The 17645-nt window shown below is 40.4% G+C and overlaps 1 protein-coding gene across 4 annotated transcripts in view; it reads right to left on the reverse strand.

Annotated features, from left to right (window-relative positions):
• The window catches only part of LOC126457215 (ATP-binding cassette sub-family A member 7-like), a 594847-nt gene that overhangs the window by 17135 nt on the left and 560067 nt on the right, over positions 1 to 17645 (reverse strand). Inside the window, exon 48 of one of the 4 annotated variants that reach the window (XR_007585450.1) lies at positions 13698 to 13832. The exons of the other annotated variants lie outside the window; for them this stretch is intronic. The gene's annotated coding sequence lies outside the window, so the exon portion shown is untranslated. The remainder of the gene's footprint in view (positions 1 to 13697; positions 13833 to 17645) is intronic. 4 annotated transcript variants of the gene reach the window in all.

The raw sequence follows: 17645 nt of genomic DNA on the forward strand, positions 1-17645 counted from the left end.
TTTTCAGGCATGAGTCCATCACTTCGTACCATAAAGAAAATAGCAACCAAATGAGTTGGTCAAAGCATGAGGACTGGCATAAAAAAAGGAAAAGTTTTTTTTTATGTACTAGAAAGTCTCTGGTTAGTGTTCTCTGAGATATAAAAAAGGATCTTACTTGATGATTATCTTGCAGTAATAATAAACAAACTTCTGCAACACCTTCTATACTCTTTTTGACAAGAGGAAATGCTAAGTACAGCCATCTGCATAACGGAAATAAAAGTAAACTTGTATTCTCAGCATAGTTCAGCAGAATCATACTAAGGTTCCAACCCTAAATTGGACAATGGTGCTTATGATGTCCCAGGACAAAGGGAATCCCTGTCAGATTCTATACAGAACTGGTGGCCTCTCTTTTAATCATAATATTCTGTAGATCCCTCTAACAAACACTGTACCCAATACTTCAAGAAGGCAGAGGTCACATCCATCTCCACAAAGTGATCCACAAAGCAGTTGTCCAATGTCATTGCTATCCAAATGTTACAGGATCTTAGTACATATTCCCAACTCAAACATAAAGAGGTATCGTGAAGAGATCACCTTCATGCCAACTGGTACTAATGCTAAAAACATAGGTGATGTGAAACTCAACCCAGACTTTACTTTCAGATGTTTGGCTCAAGGCAATCAGCTAGATGCAGTATTTCTAGACTTTTGAAAAAAATTAGCTCCATACAGCATCACCAATTATTAATAAAAGTATGATAATATAGAGTAGCAAGTGAAATTTATGAATGAAGTGAGGATTTCTTGGTAGGGTGGATGCTGCATGTTAGTTTGGTTGGAGAGTCAGTGACAAATGTAGAAGTAATATCAGGTCTTGCCCAAAGAAAATGTGTTTGGCCCCTTGCTGTTTATGTTGTATGTTAATGAACTGGCAGTCAGTATTAGTAAAAACCTCAAAGTTTTCACAAATTATGCAGTTATCTATAATGAAGTTCTACTCTTGAAAAGCTGCACAAGTTTTCAGCCAGCTCTTAATAAGTGATGAAAATCTGTCGAGTGTCCAAACAAGTTGTGGTGTCAAGATACTGTGACATTTCACCCTGTGTCATATGTCAAGATATTGTGGATGTTCTATATTTATGCTGATGAGGTCGCCACCCGTACACAAGGCTGTGGATGCAAGAGTCTTGTAAGGCCCGTGGGTGAGGGTGGGAGTCACTAGAGGCTGCACTCAAATCTCTGTGCTACTCCCCTGCTGATTTCTCTTTGTTACCTAAACCTGCAAATCTGAAGTCTTCCTCACATTTTCACAATGTAATGAAGACTACATTTACATGGCATGCTATAAATTCCTGGGTTATTAAGTTCTGGTGGTTTCTTCCCAGTGGAGTTATTGGAATATGCTTTCGATGTCACATTTTTCAAGCAGGATCATGAGCTTGGCTGAGAGTGCCCAAAATTATGAAGATGGTTCAAATGGCTCTAAGCACTATGGGATTTAACATTTGAGGTCATCAGTCCCCTAGACTTAGAACTACTTAAACCTAACTAACCTAAGGACATCACACACATCCATGCCCGAGGCAGGATTCGAACCTGCAACCATAGCAGCAGTGTGGTTCCGAACTGAAGAATTATGAAGAAAAATGAGTCTCTTGTCTGTTCTCTCTTCTTCGAACATCTTTTCTTCCTTTGAACACCAATCCAAACTGGACTGCACTGCATACCTTTTCATTTCCTTAAGCTAAAAGGTAAAGTCATATGGTATGAATGGCTGGCAGACCCAGAAGGGCAGGTTCAGCCGCCTAATTGGAAAGGTTTCCTTATCCTTCATGCCTGGCGGCATCTTCCCTTCATGAAATATGAGCTGTGTTTATAGGTGTATGTGTTAAGTGTAGGTGACTGTAATTGTGTGTGTATTATGCCATGTTCATGTTGGGGACGATGAGAGAAGGCAGAGAGTGAAACCTGGTGCTGTCATATTGCCTAATTGTCTCAAAGAGCACCTAGGGGCCACTGAACTTAAGAATGTCCACATCTGAGGGACACATTACCATCATCAGTGTCACACACCATCGTACCATGAGACACTGTTGAGAGATTTGAAATTGAATTCAGGACCTTAGTGCAAAGACGGGTCGTCAGAGACATTACGTCATCAACCCTCCTGCCCTCTCTGCTGTAAAGGCAAAGAGAAAATTGTCAACAGGGCATGGCATACCTGAATGGTTCCACATCCAAGTACAGGCTACACCCGATGGTGCTTAACTTTTGTAATCTGATGGGAACTGGTCTATGTGCCTTATCAGAGCCACTGACTTCCTTACTGTGTTGTAACTTGGTTAGATGGTTTTCTTTGTCACATATGAAATGCACTCTATGCACCAAGGTGATTAACACTGTATGCCTCTGTGCCAGACGGTAGCAGCTCATTTCACGCAGGCACAGGTCTCCATGGGCCTTCTCCATTATTAGGATGCGAATGCCATTTAAATGATCCAGCAACCCATCGAGCACCTGTCTGCTGTGCTTTCACACCACAAATATTTCACTGATGTGACAGTAGTAGTTCTTGGGTTGAAGTGCCACCTCCTCAGAGTGTTGATGCAGGTATTTGCAATCCTAGAGGCCAGTGGGGAACCAATGGCAAATATAGTTTTACTGTGTAAACCTCAAAGCAATGAGCCAGGAATGCCTCAGAGACTTAGAATAGTCTCAAGCAGAAGTTCACAAATAAGCCAAATTCTTCACATTGTGACTGCAGTGTCCCACATGGGGTTTTTGTAGCATAACTAAGTACTAGGACAGTCTATACATCAGTGAGTTGGTGGTGTTCACTGTTAACCATCGTCACTTTTTCCTTGTGGATTTTGGAAATCCATACAGGTGTGGTGTGCCTGGTGCCCTAGAATACAGCTACTTTTTCACTGCTTTTGGCAGATTTGAGCTAATCAGCAGAACAGTTGTTATCCTAACAATCACTGTTCTTGGGTCCTTGGAGGAGGAGGAAGAGGAGATTATTGTAGATTATTGTTTAACATCTCATTGCCAATGAGGTATTTAGAGACAATGCACAGACTCAGATTGGGGAGGGATGGAGAAAGAAAGTGGTCATACCCTTTCAAAGGAACCATTCTGGTTTTTGCCTTAAGTGATTTAGGGAAATTGCAGAAAACCTAAATCAGAATGGCCGGACGTGGGTTTGCCCCTCTTGAAAACAAGTCCAGCGTAACTTTCGGTACATGTTGATACCACTGGATTCCCTCTGTCTGCAGGTAGGAAAAGTGTGTCAACATCTTCCATAGTGCTCACAGAGCCTTCTGTTTCACCATTCATCTTTGCTTGACAAGCCTTACTTTGTTTCTTCCAAGCCACTAATAATGTCTCGTTTCATTATGGTTCTTGGGACACGTTAAAAGTTCATCCCTTTAGAGAGGGCCAAAGTTGTGACAGAACACTGTTCTTTCTACTTGTTCTAATATTGTTTGTCTCCTAGTTTGCAGTCTGTGCTCCCAGCAGTCTGCCATTATCCCAAGTTGCATTGTGGAAGTGTGCTGTTTCTGTACCTCCCTACTGACATATGAGCTGCAGTCCCTGTAAATCCTGGTATGTGGTGGCATGGGAACAGGATTCATTCATTTTTGTCCAGCTCTGTGTGAAGCAATTGAGCTTCGTTTCAACGGCCATGCCCATCCATCATATTATCTGAGTGGTTTCCATAGATTTCACTGGATGCTGCAGTTCTGAAAAACATTAAGATTTTCTCAATTCAGCACTGCTGGCGGAAGGCCAATGTGCTGAGAAGTTCTGCCTTGCTGGTGAATTCTGTCTGCAGCAATTTGAAGCAGCAGAGTACATCCTCCCCGTAGAGCTGCTGTGTGTGTGAATGTAGGCTTTCTTAGCACATACTACAGTTGACAATCTCTCTAGTTTTCAGTTGGTTGACAGTGTTGAGATGCTGCGATGTTTCCACTTGTGGTGTACGTAACAAATTCTGTTTAAATGTCGAGATATTGCAGATTTCCTCATATTTATACTAGTGAGGCAGCCACCCCTTTACTTGGCTGTGGGCACTTAAGTCTTGTGCTGCCTGCCAGGGGGAAAGGAGGGGGTAAGTGAGGGTCAGAGGCTGTGCTCGAATTTCTCCATGGGCATTCTTGATCTGCCTCGTGTGCTGTTCATGGCTCCTGAAGTATAGATGCTATATGGAATTTCAAGCTAAATTTAGCAGTAACTTTTATCCTTATTTACAAAGTTCTTGTGGATCATTATTTCTGTGGATTACTTTATAACACTCTTCCAATATCCAGTTGCTTGGCACGGCAACTTACTGTTGTCAGACTCAAATGTTCGTTTTTTTAGTTGAGTTTCACAGGATCATTGTTGGCAAAATATGTGTCAATTCTTACTGATATCAAATCAATTGGAACCTTTCACTGCTCATGCATGTCCAATGAACTGCTGCTAGAATGAGAGAGGTCCTTCTTACACAATCTATACAGTTCTCATCAGTTATCACTCTTAAGCTAAGTTAATCGATTTTTTTGTTTATCTCGATATCTGTCACTTAAGCATTAATGTAGTTAATGAAAGGAGAAACTGTGTTATGTGATCTTCAGCAGTGAAACACTTTCACAATTTTGAATTTGGTAAATTTTTATGTCAGTGTGATCACTAAGTGACTGAATAGTTGATTTACTGTCTCTTCAGAACACAAAACAGCAATTTTAGTTTAGAATTCACTGAACACTCATCATACTGCTCTCCTTGCTCTTAGCTGTCAACATCAATTTGACTTTGTTTTTGAATTCTCTTTGCTTCCACAGCTACTGAATTGTAGCATATGGATATAAGACCCAACATAAAAATTCATTCCAGATACTATATGAAGGTTAATCACCACTACTAAATTGGCAACAAGTGACTGAAGTTTTGCAACCATGCTCAAAGTGGCATACAGTCATCAAATCTTTAACTATAGGTATTGGTGTGTATGGAGCCTACCATTACATTGCTTGGGGGTCACACTATAATCATCATGCATTGATAACTCAATGTTAACCTCCATATATTGGTGTCACATATTCTCATATTGGCTTGATGATGCTGAGCAGACCCTATTACTGATTTTACCACTACAGGAGAAAATTGGGAAGGTCACTGGGAGGCTCACGGATCACACTATAATTATTATCCATTGATAATACCTAGTGTTAACCTGCATATATTGGTGTCCAAACCTTCTTATATTGGCCGGACAATGCTGAGTGGACCCTGTTACAGACTTTACCACTATGGAAAAAAAATTGAGATCACTGGAAGCTGAGCCAGTGCCTCCATATGAGTAACTAGGACTACTAATAATTAGATCAAAGTGGTAGATTATTCCACATAAGATTTTGACACTGCAAAGGTGTTAGTTTACATAGTGTACAACATTCTATCATTATCATAAACAAAATCAATAAACTTCTAACTTTGTTATTTATAGATCCCCAGACTCCGATTTCACAACATTTTTGCTAAAGCTAGAGGAGGTTCTTGGTTCACTTTATAGAAAATACAAAAAGTTAGTTATATGTGGTGACTTCAATATTAATTGTATAAGTGATTGTGCAAGAAAGAGGATGCTGGTAGACCTCTTTAATTCATATAATCTTATGCAAACCGTATTCTTTCCAACGAGAGTGCAAGGGAACAGTAGAACAACCATAGACAACATTTTTGTTCATTCCTCATTACTAGAAGGGCATTCTGTTACCAAAAAGGTGAATGGCCTTTCAGATCATGATGCACAAATTTTAACTTTAAAAGATTTTTGTGCTGCAACACGTGTTAAATATGGTCATCAGCTGTTCAGGAAAGCTGATCCAGTTGCTGTAGTGACCTTTGTAAATCTTATCAAGGAACAAGAGTGGCAAGATGTTCATAGCGCTGATACAGTAGACGATAAATATAATGCTTTTCTCAAGACTTTTCTCATGCTCTTTGAAAGTTGCTTTCCGTTAGAACGTTTAAAACAGGGTACTAGCACAAACAGGCAGCCTGGGTGGCTGACTAGAGGGATAAGAATATCTTGTAGAACAAAGTGGCAATTATATCAAAACGTTAGAAACAGTCAAAATCTAAATGCAGCAGCCCATTACAAACAGTATTGTAAGGTGCTTAAAAATGTTATTAGGAAGGCAAAAAGTATGTGGTATGCAGATAGAATAGCTAAGTCTCAGTATAAAATTAAAACCATATGGTCAGTCGTAAAGGAAGTTGCTGGTCTGCAGAGACAGGTCGAGGATATAGAATCAGTGCGTAGTGGGAATGTCCGTGTTACTGATAAGTCGCATATATGTACAGTATTTAATAATCACTTTCTGAATACAGCAGGTGAACAAAATAGAAACCTAGTCCCAACAGGGAATCATATAGCGCTCTTAGAAAAAAGTGTTCCGAGACTGTTACCTGAAATGCTCCTTCATGATACTGACAAGAGGGAGATTGAGTTAATAATTAAATCACTAAAGAACAAGAACTCTCATGGATATGACGGGGTATCTAGCAGAATACTGAAGTATTGTTCTATGTATGTTAGCCCAGTACTCAGCCATATCTGTAACTTTTCCTTTAGGAGTGGTCGGTTTCCTGACCAATTAAAGTACTCGGTAGTGAAGCCACTTTATAAAAAGGGAGACATTGATAATGTTGACAATTTTAGACCTATTTCTATGCCATCGGTGTTTGCTAAAGTTATCGAGAAGGTTGTATATACAAGGTTACTGGAGCATTTAAATTCACATAATTTGCTGTCAAATGTTCAGTTTGGTTTTAGAAATGGTTTAACAACTGAAAATGCTATATTCTCTTTTCTCTGTGAGGTTTTGGACGGATTAAATAAAAGGTTGCGAATGCTAGGTGTTTTCTTTGATTTAATGAAGGCTTTTGACTGTGTTGACCACAAAATATTACTGCAGAAGTTGGACCATTATGGAGTAAGGGGGAGTAGCTTACAATTGGTTCGCCTCTTACTTTAAGAACAGAAAGCAGAGGGTAATTCTCCGCAATATTGAGAGTGGTAGTGATGTTCAGTCCCAATGGGGCACTGTTAAGTGGGGCGTTCCCCAAGGTTCGGTGCTGGGGCCACTGGTGTTTCTTATTTATATAAATGATATGCCTTCTAGTATTACAGGTGATTCAAAAATATTTATGTTTGCTGATGACACCAGCTTGATAGTGAAGGATCTTGTGTGTAATATTGAAACAGTAACAAATAATGTAGTTCATGAAATAAGTTCATGGCTTGTGGAAAATAATTTGATGCTAAATCACAGTAAAACTCAGTTTTTACAGTTTCTAACTCACAATTCAACAAGAACCGATATTTTGATCAGACAGAATGGGCATATTATAAGCAAGACGGAACAGTTCAAGTTCCTAGGCGTTCGGATAGATAGTAAGCTGTTGTGGAAAGCCCATGTCCAGGATCTTGTTCAGAAACTAAATGCTGCTTTATTTGCCATTAGAACAGTATCTGAAGTAAGTGACACTTCAACACAAAAAGTAGTCTACTTCGCATATTTTCATACGTTTATGTCGTATGGTATTATTTTTTGGGGTAATTCTTCTGATTCGAAAAGGGTGTTTTTGGCTCAAAAACGGGCTGTTTGAGCTATATGTGGTGTAAGTTCGAGAACCTCTTGTCGACCCCTATTCAAAAATCTGGGAATTCTGACATTGCCCTCACAGTATATATTTTCTTTAATGTCGTTTGTTGTTAGCAATATTAGCCTATTCCCAAGAGTTAGCAGCTTTCATTCAGTTAATACTAGGCAGAAATCAAATCTGCATGTAGAATGCACTTCCTTGACTCTTGTGCAGAAAGGAGTGCAGTATTCTGCTGCATCCATTTTCAATAAGCTACCACAAGAACTCAAAAATCTTAGCAGTAGCCCAAACTCTTTTAAGTCTAAACTGAAGAGTTTCCTCATGACTCACTCCTTCTATTCTGTCGAGGAGCTCCTGGAAGAGCTAAAAAATTAAGCAAATTCCAGTGTTACATTGTTGATTTTCTTCATTTAAACTTACGACTTGTCACCTGAATATTTTTTTTTTTTTATAGTTCATTTTATCTGTTTCTAATATTGTGTTATAATTTCATGGATTGACTCGTTCCATGACCATGGAGACTTCTCCTTAATTTGGTCCCACGGAACAATAAATAAATAAATAAAATAAATAAAAAAATTATAACGAGTCTACTATGCAGAGCACAGCCACAGAGTGCCATACATTGAAGAGCAACCATAGTTTTAAGAGATGTCTATTAATTACAAAGCTAACAATATTATGGAAAGGACAGATTGCTAATCACCATAAAGATGACACTTTGAGATGCAGACACGCACTAGAAAAAGACTTACACATTGGGCATTCAGCCAAAGCCTGCTTTAGGAAAGAAAACACATACACACTCACACACACAAGCAAACCCCATGGACACATGACCACTATCTCTGGCTATTGCAGCCAGAGTGCAACTGTCACATTGAACAAAAGCAGCAATTTGTAGTGGGATGGGGCAGTGAGAGGGATAGCTTGGTATTGGTGGGGGGAGAGAAGAGTGCCGTCTGGCAGAGCATGCAAGGAGGTGGCAGGACAAGGCTTCCAGGCACAATGTTGGGAGGCTACAGGGAAGGGAGGGGGGGGGGGGAAGTGAGGAGAGGAACAGAGAAATGGGAAAAGACCTGTGGGTGCATTGGCTGAGAGTGGCGCACAAAGACAGTAAAGGGACATGAATTCGGAGCAGTTGATTGAACAGAAGGGGTGGAACCTGTTGATAAAGAGGACATTAGAAATGTATCAGAAGCTTGGATTATGGAAGGATGGGAAGAAAATTGGCCATGTCCTTATCGAAGGATTTGCCAGGAGCATTTGTGTGAAGCAATTTAAGAAAATCACAGAAAACTTAAATTTGGATGGCTGTATGAGGATTTGAACCACTGTCCTCCCAAATGCAAGTCCAGTGTGCTAACCACTGTGCCACCTCACTCAGTAAACAGTTGGATGGAGATTGTGGGGATAGTAAGTTACCGTAGGTTGAGGCTGGGATAATTTCAGATCCAGAGAATGGATAACTCCCATCGATGCAGCTCAGAAAATCTGGTGGTGGAGGGGAGGATCCAAGTCATATACCAGCTCTGCAGCAATCGTTGAACAGCCTTTTATGCTGGTGTGACTACCAACCAGCAGTCGACCAGGATGAATGGCCTCCACCAATCTCTGTCCAGAAACAAAGTGGGCCACCCTGTCACACAACAGCAGTTGAACATAACATGCTTGTTTTCAATGGCTGCTTCACAGCCTGGGACATCCTCCCCTCCACCTTCGGATTTCTGAACTCAAGGTTGGGAGTTATCCTTACAACACATTCCCCAGTCCTTCTTTCCAATTCACCCACTGGTCATTTCTGCTCCTCCCCTTTTGTGCTCACTGCCTTCCCCTGCCCCATCACAGCCTCCCAACACTGCCCCTGGCATTCTTCTCTTCCCATTCTTAGTCCCACCCTGGAATGCTGCTTTCATTCGATGTGACAGTTGCATTATGGCCATAGCAGCTGGAGACAGCAGTTGTGTGAAGCAGGTGTGCTTGCTTGTGTGAGTGTGTGGGTGTGTTTTCTTTTCTGAAGAAGACTTTGGTTGAAAGCTTGATGTATAACAGACTTTTTGTTGTGTCTGTCTACAACCCACCATGTCATATTTACAGTGAGTAGCAATCTATCCTTTTCATAGTATTGTTGATGGACTTTTCATAATTATGTACCTGGTAAATATAAGATATTGCAGAATACATAAATGATTTTCTAAATAAACTATATCAAAACTGGAATTACAGTTGATAAATATAGAACAAATTAAACTTAAAAGGTGGCACAGGAATCACAAAAAATCCAAAGTTAATGTTACTTTTCTGGAGCAAGGATTCCTCCATCAGGCAAAAGCCAGAAAATGGTTGGAGAGGAGGAAGCAACTCAGAGATTCAGATAACTTTCCTATCATTTGTGAGGTGATTACAATAGTGTTCCCATAAACCAGTGCCGTATTACAAGACCTCACACCTGACCTATAGAGATTCTTATTACACGTGAATTTTGCACTTCTGCATCCTATCATCATACACAAACCTGATCTCCATAGTCACCAGGAGCTCCAGGTACCAAAAACAAACAAATGAACATATTCTTGCTTTGAGTTCTAATCATCTGTCATTTATTGCCCAGGGGTTTCATTTAATTATAGAAGACCCTAAACATTTTCTGGACCCTGGAAATCTGTTTGTCTCCTGTCTTACACAAATTATGTAGTCATCATTGATGACTAACTGACAACCAATGTAGGACATTTCACCTAACATTAATTTCAATGTTGTTGTTGTTGATAGTGGTGGTGGTGGTGTTCTTCTTCAGTTAGAAGAATGGCTTGATGCAGCTCTCTCAATACTCTTTCATCTGATAGCAATCATGGTTTCCTAGATGGAATATTGAGAACTCCTTTGCTTAGTGTGCTGAGATCCTCATGAAGGACTTCACAAACAGGCACTATCCACAAACAGATCTGCTGTGCTATTACCCCTCCCACCACCCCTAAAAACCAGCCACAAAGGGGAGGGGGGGGGGGGGGACACTTCATCACTGAGTACAATCCCGGACAGGGACAACTGAACCACTTCCTTTGCCAGGGCTTTGATTATCTATCATCATCCCCTAAACAAGGGACATCCTACCTGAGATCCTTCCCACCACTCCTAAAGTGGTGATCCGTTGCCCACCCAACCTCTACAACATCCTAGTCCATCCCTATGCTACTCCCAATGCTAACCCCTTGCTGCAAGGATCATATCCCTGTGGAAGACCTAGGTGCAAGACCTGCACAATCTAAACACACACACACACACACACACACACACACACACACAGCACTTCCTATTCCAGTCCTCTCACAGGTCTACCCTATCCCATCAGGAGCTGTGCCACTTGTGAAAGCAGCCACCTCATTTACCAGCTCTGCTGCAATCATTGCACAGCTTTTTATACTGGGATGATGACCAACCAGCTGTCCACCAGGATGAACGGCCACTGCCACCCTATGGAACAACATGCAGCTGAGCATAACGTGCTTGATGTCAATGGTTGCTTCACTACCCAAGCCATCTTCATCCTCCCCTCCACCAACAGTTTTTCTAAACTGCACAGATGGGATTTACTCTTACAACACAGTCTCTGCTCCCTAATTATCCCAGCCCCCAAAATATGGGTAACATACTGTCTCATATATCTTGTGCACCAGGTGGAATGATTTTGCCATGGCTTGTTCTCTCAAGGATCTCAATAATTCTAAGGGAATGTTGTCTGATCCAGGGGCCTTGTCTTGAATTACGGCTTGCAATGGCCTGTCAAATTCTTCTGGTAGTATCATTACTCCCATCTCATTCTCAGCTATCTCCTGTTCTTTTTCTTTCTATTACATTGTCGTCAAGTTTGTTTCCCTTATGTAGAACTTCTACATAGCCCTTCCACCTTTCAGCTTTTCATTCTTTGCTTAGTACTGGCATGCCATCTAAACTCTTGATATTCATGCAGTTGCTTCTCTTTTCTCCAAAGTTATCTCTAATTTTTCTATAGGTGGCACCTAACTTTCCCCTAATTATGCATGCTTCCACACCCTTGCATTTGTCCTCCAACCATTTCTGATCAACCATTTTGCACTTTCTGTCACTCTCATTTTGTTAGACTTACCCATAATTATTTTATCTTTTGCAACCAAACATAAGAACTAGAATATTCAACTTGTGCATTGTTTATCTCGAGGGAGCTTTCCATATGATGCTCTAATTCTGGTAAACATGAGAACTAGGATATTCAACCTGTGCATTGTTTATCTAGAGAGTGCTTTCCATATAATGTTCTGATTCTGTAACACAATATTTTCGCAGAGAAGTCCTGTGGTTCTGTTCTGAATGATGAATTTCTTCAGTACTGGTATTCATCACACTTAATTGTTCAGTATCTGTTAAGCTTACCAACAAACAAAATTTACTTGTGCTTTCAAAGTTTCTATTATTTCTAGGGAAATGCTTCCTCCTCTGCAACTTTCCATTCCCAGAAAATGTATCTCTTTGGATAAGATTTGTTGCACAGGTATAAATCATCTTGTCACTGTCTTAACTTTTAGTTGTTACTGCACCACATGGTTACAAGGCAATTTTCTGTGCCTCATCACCTATCCCCCAATATTACTGATATCTGTCAAGAGCAACAAGGGGTTGTTTTGTGCATGCCATTTTCCTGTAGCTCTCAGTTCCCTAATATTTCCAAAAGCTTTGGTCATTAGCACTTTTTCCCCTCTCTCTGCAAAACTTCTTTGGCAAAGAAACCACCCATTACCACTGTATTTGCTATGTTCAGTTTTGTTTCTTTGTGCTGTGTTTGAATAGTTTGTTCTGGAATGAATTATGAAGCTGTTCTTGATCCTCCATGGCAGTGTGTGAAGACTCCTCTGGAATGAACACTCACAGTTTACAGCAAGAAGAGAAAAATATTAGTGTATGTTTGTGGTTGAGGCTTCCTGACACTCCTGTTTAATGGACCTCCAGGGCAAGCGTGCACAATATATTGACTGACATTACACCACAGTTAGTATTTTCTGACCCAGCATACCCAGTGTTCTTCAAATTTATCCCAGAGAAAATTGTTGTCACCACTTAACGTCCACAAACCATGTTCTTGTCAGTAATAAGACATACAAACAATCTAAATTTGAGTAGCAGGACAGGATTTTGAACCCACTATTTCTGCTCAAAATTCTAGTGTCATAACCAATGTGCAACCATATTCGGTTCCATTAAATGGAGATATTAAATTGCCCTACAGTGCCTGATATGGAACCACTGTTCAGTTTTCTGTATTGGAATAACCACCACTGAGCTTTTAGTTAAACAGAAACACAGTCTCAACTGGCAATAAGTGACAGCCTGTGTCACAGACCACAATATGTAATATAATATTTGCATGTTGATGGTGGAGCCTGCTTCTCTGTGCCTGGGATTTCACAAGTGGGAGCACACTCTACAGTTTAAGCTAGTTCCTCTAAATTTTGCTGTCCCTACATTATCCCAGGGGCATGGGCGCCCATGATTGCCTATCAGCTTGCCTGTGGACAGGCACAAGCATAGGCTACTTTCAGGGCAGTCCTAATGCTCACATTTCACATGGGTGTGAACTACTTGGCCACCACTGCCCACATGGCCAGGGCAGTGCAATCACGTATGCTGTGGCCTAGTTCAATGACTGCCCATTCATCAGCTGTTTGCCCACCCCTAACCAAAACAATCTAGCTTAACAAATCAGGCTTGTTACTGACCTCCAGTGTCTCCAGGATTATTCATTCCCACTTTATAGCTCTTCCTGGTCTGGATTTCTCTGGTTGCTCATCTGTTTTTATTGAATTGTCAATTTCTCCCTTGTCCTATCTTGTTGTCTTTTGATTTAGTCATTTATTCCAACGTAAACCTCTTCTATAGGATAAGAGAAATCACCAGTCCAAAAGTGTGTGTGTGTTACTGTAAGTGACTTGCTGCCACCTGGTAAGTAGAATTTGTCTCCATCTTTATCAACAGGATAAGTTTTATAACTGTGATCACCACCAAATCACAATGCATACCAATGATTTTGGGTTGCTCTGAAGAACTCGTATTGTCCACGTGACAGCTTATCAGATCAAATTTCTAAGTAGAATATTTTTTATCCACTGGAGAGTCTCAAAGCCTTGCAATATCTTCTTTTGTCACATGGACACCTGTTGGAAAATATAAAATTATATAGTGGCATTACTCATACTTTAGTTTCTTTTTATTTTAGATGGAAAAACATATTATCAATTTAAAACTCACAATTTTAGATTTAAGGTAGTTCCTGGTGATAAATGGGTTGAATCCAAAGAAAATTGCAATGTTCACCAAATTATAATTATATACACACTAGACTCTCGTTAATCCGGCTCTCAGTAGTCCGGCCTTTCAGTAATCCAGCGCTCATCCAAAAACATGTTCACTGTGCTTAGTTAAACAATGTTTTATATACTGTATTTGAAATTGTAGCTTTGTTTACAGTTCAGAATCATGTCTTCTAAAAAGAAACACATTACACTAGACCTCAAGCAGCAACTCAAAATTTTAGATAAGTTAAATCGAGGTTCTTCACAGGAAGCCATTGATGTGCAGTCCAATGCTGCGCGAGCAATTATTTATGACATCAAAAAGAAAGATGTTATTCGACAGTACTCAACACAAATGGATAGTGAGTTGGGAAAATGGAAGGTTATGCGAAAGAGTGAGAATGAAGAACTGGACATAGCTGTTTACAGATGGTTCATACAACAATGCAGTAAAGGAATTCCAGTCAGTGGCCCAATTATAAAGGAAAAAAGCAGCTGCATTTAACATACAACTTGGTGGTATTAACTTGTTTGCAGTTAGCGAAGGTTGGCTATCAAACTGTGTGTGTCTAAAAACACAGATGATGTGACTTACCGAATGAAAGTGCTGGCAGGCCGATAGACACACAAACAAACACAAACATACAAACGAAATTCAAGCTTTCGCAACAAACTGTTGTCTCATCAGGAAAGATGGAAGGAGAGGGAAAGACGAAAGGATGTGGGTTTTAAGGGAGAGGGTAAGGAGTCATTCCAATCCCGGGAGCGGAAAGACTTACCTTAGGGGGAAAAACGGACAGGTATACACTCGCGCACACACACACACACACACACACACACACACACACACACACACACACATATCCATTCGCACATACACAGACACAAGCAGACATTTGTAAAGGCAAAGAGTTTGGGCAGAGATGTCAGTCGAGGCGGAAGTAAAGAGCCAAAGATGTTGTTGAAAGACAGGTGAGGTATGAGCGGCGGCAACTTGAAATTAGCGGAGGTTGAGGCCTGTCGGATAACGAGAAGAGAGGATATACTGAAGGGCAAGTTCCCATCTCCGGAGTTCTGACAGGTTGGTGTTAGTGGGGAGTATCCAGATAACCCGGACGGTGTAACACTGTGCCAAGATGTGCTGGCCGTGCACCAAGGCATGTTTAGCCACAGGGTGATCCTCATTACCAACAAACGCTGTCTGCCTGTGTCCATTCATGCGAATGGACAGTTTGTTGCTGGATATGTGTGTGGATATGTGTGTGTGTGTGTGTGTGTGTGCGCGAGTGTATACCCGTCCTTTTTTCCCCCCTAAGGTAAGTCTTTCCGCTCCCGGGATTGGAATGACTCCTTACCCTCTCCCTTAAAACCCACATCCTTTCGTCTTTCCCTCTCCTTCCCTCTTTCCTGATGAAGCAACCATTGGTGCGAAAGCTAGAATTTTGTGTGTACGTTTGTGTTTGTTTGTGTGTCTATCGACCTGCCAGCACTTTTGTTTGGTAAGTCTCATCATCTTTGTTTAAGACACAGCAGCATTTGGCAGCTGACAGTCACCAGGGAAAGTCGCTCAGTTAACGATAAGGATGCTGATGAGTTTGTAAGCAAGATACAGGAGATAATAGAGGAAGAAGATTTAACTGCTGTTGCCTTGTATAATGCTGGTGAAACAGGGCTCTTTTACCAGATGCTTTCTTCAAAAACATTACCTGCCAAGAATGAGAAGGAAGCCCATGGTTACGAGCAACAGATACAGCATGTAACATTAATGGTGTGTTGTAATGCAAACGGGAGTCATAAACTACCGCTTATGGTAATTGGAAAATCTCAACATCCATGTTGTTTTCAACAAACTGACATAAATACTCTACCAGTGCAGTATTGCACTCAGAAGAAAGCGTGGATGGACAGACAAATATTCTCTCTGTGGTTCCACGAAACGTTTGTACCAGCAGTGAGAAAAGACCTAAAGAAGAAAAAGCTTCCACTGAAAGCTATCCTTATAACTGACAATGCTCCCAGTTTCTCTAAAGTCCGATGGTCTACATGTACACGCACTCTTTCTCCCACCCAATGTGACAGCCCTAATTCAGCCCATGGACCAGGGAGTTTTGGAATCAATTAAACACCATTATCGACATTCACTTCTTGTCTCCTTGCTGAACGAAAGTTAAAACGACTCTATCGAGACTATGCTGAAGGTGTGGAAAGCAATTAACATATGTGGTGATGTTTTCCCAGCAGCCGAAGCATGGGATAAAGTGAAGAGCATGATGATGAAGATGTTACTAAGTGGCTGAATGAGGAAACTGTGATAAGGACCAAACTTTAACAGATGAAGAAATAATCAAAAGTGTGCAAGAAAGTAATGATGAAAGTGATAAAGAAGAGGACACAGGACGAGTGAGGATGAAGATTTCTCCAATTGCTGGTGCTGAAGCTGCCAAGGTCTTCCTGGAGTACATTATGCAACAACCAGATACTTGCAGTACCAATGTAATGCTTGTAAAGCAGTTGTGTGATAAAGCATGCCGCAGTCATGTATCATCATTACGACAGTTAAAAACTGGGGACATGTTTCATAGTGAGTGATACGACTGTATAATTATTTACAGTATACACTCCTTTGAAAATTAATGTATTTTTTTATTTAATAAAGTATATGATGTATGTTTTAAAACTGTATCCTTCCATTTAATAAAGTATAGTACTCTATATCCCCTATGTTTTCAAAATAAATGAATAAAATAATAAAATAAAATAAATTAAATTTCAGGCACTCAATAATCTGGCACTTCCGCGAATGGCCGGATTAGCAAGAGTCTAGTGGATTACTATCCACAGTTTTCATTTGTGGTTAACACCTACTCTACACAGTCTCCCAGACATAACCAATTCTTTGTTTAGGAGATATGGCTACGGACATTTATCCTCATATAATATAGGTTCGTAGAGAGTCTGCTTCTTAATTTTCATCAGTTAAAGAAATAGGTAAATGAAATCAAATAAAGCCATGAAGATCCGCATGGAGCACATTCCAAAGGGGCATAATATCAAACAAAATGACTGACATTTAAAGATGCATAAGACAATACACTCCAGAGACGTATCAGAAGAAAGTGTAATAAAGTTTACATTAAGAATTAACCACAAGAACAAATGTGAAAATAATTCCTCAGCAATGTTTAAACACGATTAGAAAGAATTCAATTGACATCTCTGCACAAAAAACAGAGGTTGCAAATGTTATGGGTGGTGCTCTAGGAGATGCAAATGGACAGTTTCTTGTTGATTGCCTTTCAAGAGTAAAATAATAAGTGACAGCAACTGTCAGTCTTCTCAATGAAATGGATGATAACCTATCTGAGGAGGGGTCTTGATTCTGGAAGATAAAGAGATACGTTTCATAAAGGCAAAGTACATGCACAAAAATATGCAGGGTGTGCATAAAGTCCGGGAACACTTTCAATTATTTATTGCACAAGAACCAAACATTGTACAGATATCTCACATATGTCATTTAGAAGAGAAACCCTGAAAGTTTTTTTTTTTATTTATGTATACCACCACAGTGTAGTTTGGTCATTTTCCGATAGTCAGCGCTAGTTGCAAACATGGTGAGTTCAAGTGCCGTGCTAGAGAAGGGGACAGCTCTTTTATGAAATGGCCTCCCCAATC

This window comes from Schistocerca serialis, chromosome 2 (genome assembly GCF_023864345.2).
Source record: "Schistocerca serialis cubense isolate TAMUIC-IGC-003099 chromosome 2, iqSchSeri2.2, whole genome shotgun sequence".
Taxonomy (NCBI): Eukaryota; Metazoa; Arthropoda; class Insecta; order Orthoptera; family Acrididae; genus Schistocerca; species Schistocerca serialis.